The sequence below is a fragment of the Morus notabilis genome, unplaced genomic scaffold (assembly GCF_000414095.1).
Source record: "Morus notabilis unplaced genomic scaffold, ASM41409v2 Scaffold212, whole genome shotgun sequence".
NCBI lineage: Eukaryota > Viridiplantae > Streptophyta > Magnoliopsida > Rosales > Moraceae > Morus > Morus notabilis.
In genome coordinates this window covers 477,246-481,038 of record NW_010361298.1, presented here as the reverse complement: position 1 = coordinate 481,038, position 3,793 = coordinate 477,246, and positions in this window count along the sequence as shown.

Below are 3,793 nucleotides of genomic sequence, written 5' to 3'. Positions count from 1 at the left end.
TGGGAGGTGGGATTTTGTTGTTGTTTTCTTGCTTTCTAGTGAAATTTGATGGAGAGAGAGATGAGAGAGAATATTGCACAGGCGGTTGGGTTATAAGGTTAAGTTACTTGAAATGGGGTTTGATTGAGTGAGAAGGGAAATGATGGAGGCGTAAAAGGAAGACCAATGACTGAGGAAAATTTTTTTACGGATTTTTGTTGTATTTGGTAAAGTTTTTTTAATTATTAATGTTGATGATAATTAAATTATTATATTAATTATTAGTATTTTTATTTGGAATTCAACTATTATTTGTTTAATATATTATTATTTTAAATATTATTACATGTTTTTAAAAATTAAACCACCAAACACAATTTTAATTTTTTTTAAACTGAAAACAATCTCGGAATAAAACTATCAAACGCAATTTCAAAAATGATTCCAAAATGAATGTTTTTGTTTTCATTTTCATACAAAAAACAAACTTTACCCTCGTTATATGGTTGATTTGAATTTTTAATTTTAGATAAGATATAATTTTATATGAGAATTTTTTATTATAACAGATATAATGAGAATTGCTTTAAACCACAACTTCCAACTAAATAAATTAAAGATCCGTTTAATTTACTAACTTAAACTCATAATTTTGATTCGGCTCCCACACAAAATTTGAATTAAAAATGTTCATATCAATAGATTATCTCACAAATTTTAAATTTAAAATCAAACTCACTCACTTAAGGCTATAAACTTTTCTTCCCCACCATATATTTTTATTTTTTCTTTTTTTTTAAATACGATCCTCATAAATATTGTTTCCACTAATTATCCTATTGAATAATTTTTTCATTTATGTTCCTACTTAATATTTTCTAAATGAAATGTTGTGAGTCCTTTTTTTCTCTTTTTTCTTTGTCTTCTTCCCAATTCAATCTTATCTTTCTTTTATCCACTCTATATTCTTGGTTTTTTTTTTTTTCCTAGTTTCAAATATAAGCTCAAATTATGATTTCTATGTTAGTGAAACTCTTAATTCTTCATTGTTCTGTCATTTTGCCCCTGTTAAGATAACCTATTTCGAATGTGTTCTTGTTTATTTTACAATTTTAGTTTTTATTTATGTTGCTTTAAATATTGTTTTAACTCTATTGCTCTTATTAAATTATGTTGTTTGGTTTTTTTTTAATTGGCTCATCACAATAATTTCTTTTCTGAAAATATGTCTTTTTCTATTTTTTTTTATCATCCTTTCAAGTATTATTTTCTAATAAATGCAATCTCTTTAATTTATTTTTGTTGGGATTATTTTGAAATGCACTTTTTTTATTTTACTCATATTAACATAATTCTATTCATATGTGTCCCGTGCTTAATTTTTTTATTTTCATTTTTTACAGATTCTTTCTTAGTATAATTCCCTTTTGATGCACTTTTTTTAAATTGTTCTTTCACCTGCATGTTCATATTGAAATATATAGGGTGTGTTTGGAACTCATTCAAAAATAATTTTGTTTTTTGTATGAAAATAAAAATGAAAACGTTTTTAATTTCAGGCAGAAATCATTTTTAAAAATGCGTTTGATAGTTTTATCAAGAGATTGTTTTCAATATAAAAAAAATCCATTATTGTCTCTCTCTCTCTCTCCTTCTCTGCTCGAGAGATGAGAAAACGAAAATAAAAAATGAAAAACGACTAAAAGTCATTTTTCATCTCTCTCCTATTTTACACTAAATTAAAAAATTATTTTTATTTCCGTTTTTTGTCTTTAATTATGCCAAACGCCGTTTCTCTCTCGTTTTCATTTTTTCTTTCTCAAAAAATGTGAAAAAAACAAAAATAACTCCAAACACAGCCATATCTTTTCAAATGAGTCCTTATTTAATTTTTTCCCCTATGTAATTTTAATTGAGTCTACCAACGGTCATATATAGAATTATCTCAATCCTAAATTATTAGCAAACTCCTATTTATATATTCGTGTTTTTTAACTTACTCGGTACAGATTTAGAGAATACTAAATCCTATTCCTTATATCTTAGAGACATGATGAAGTAGGTAGCTGGAGATGTTAATATTATGAGATGAAATCATTTCCTTCTTAAAAAAAAGTAGATAAATAATTCCCTTGCAGTGTTTATTCGTTACTTAGATTAGTAGGAGCGCTCTAGTTCATAAATTTGTTTTATGAATTAGTATCCATTAGAAAATCAATGGTACTCAAGGATAAATATATAATTGGAGAGGTTAACGGATTTTACTTAGCTCTAATTATGAATTATTTATGGAGAATCGATCTATATGAAGTGACTATATCAAATGGACGTTTCACATATGTAAATAGATGTCTATAATATCAAGGGTGCAATTCCAAGTTTATAGTGGAGTAACTTTAGAATTAATAAAATTAATTAATTAATTAAAGAGTTTGTTTAATTATTTATTTTATTGGAGCTTGATATTATAGGTTCATGAGTTCCCGCATGTTCTTGTAATTATACGAGATGCTAAGGGTAAAACATGAATTTAAAATTATTGAATTCTAAATTAAATCACTCAAAAATAATTAATTGAGAATTTATTGGATATTAAACAATGTGATTATTTAATTTAAATTTTAGAACACACGTGTGGTGGGGACCATATGAGGAGCACGCCTATGGTAGAAAGAATCCTACTGGGATTCAGTTGTTTCATCTCCAAGTTATCCAGTTTACTTGTTAGACCAGTTATCCAATCAGAATTCAAATATGTTTGAAGTTTGACTTTAAATGGCAATTTGAAGTTGAGTCAAATTTAGACAACATGATAAGGAGAAAATTCTTCTCCTCCTACTGGATAAGGTGGCGCCTCCCACGGGGAGAAATCCCTATGGTGGCTGAATTTCTGAAGATCTCGTTCGCTTCGTGGATTTGAGTTTTCTATTCAAGCTGAGATGTGACATTTTCATTTTTTGAAAGCTTTTAACTGTAGCAGAAAAAGTTAGATGTGATATTTTTCAAGAGCTTTTAACTATAGAAACTTAGAACTAAAAACTCGAATCGGTGAAATGAACAAGGCTTAAGTGACAGGAGAGAGAAAATTAGTCCAAAAATAAATGGGAATATTATTTGATTTTAAATATGATTTCAAATTAAATTAATATAGTGGTTACACGGTTATGTGATACGCATGTAACACAATGGTTACAGGCATGTAACATATAACAAGTTAGCGTGTAACATGTTAGTGATCGACATGTAATTTTTTCACTCCTTTCCTTGTGGCTGGTGCGTAACTTAGCTATTGTAGGCATGTAACACATAGTTGGTTAGAGTGTAACCTTCCAGCAGTGGGCGTGTAATATTAAAAGAAAAAAAGAAGAAAAGTTATTCTATTTCCTATTCCACTTTCGTACAAGAGTTGATATTTGTGGATGACTTATGAATTGAGTGATAACTGTTTTTTCTTATTTTCGGCACGTTCTTTGTAGAATCAAGGAATTGACGAGAAAAATTATTGATGATCTGAGAACTGAAGCAATAGATTATTCGTGGTCAAAGAATTCAAGTTATCATCATAATCGATCGCTAGGTATAATTTATGTTCTAAATTAATTAGATTAATTTAGTCATTATAAATTAATATAATCTATAGCGTTTTTAAAAGTTTTATGAAAATTTTTGTTCGGACCCAATTTAAGTTTTCATGCTTTTGCATCCAAAATCGTCTAGAAAACCAACATACTCTTCGTCTAATACTAATACATAGTTGTGCTTTCTTTGTAAAACCAAGAAGGTTTTGAATAAAATCTCAATATATATATATATA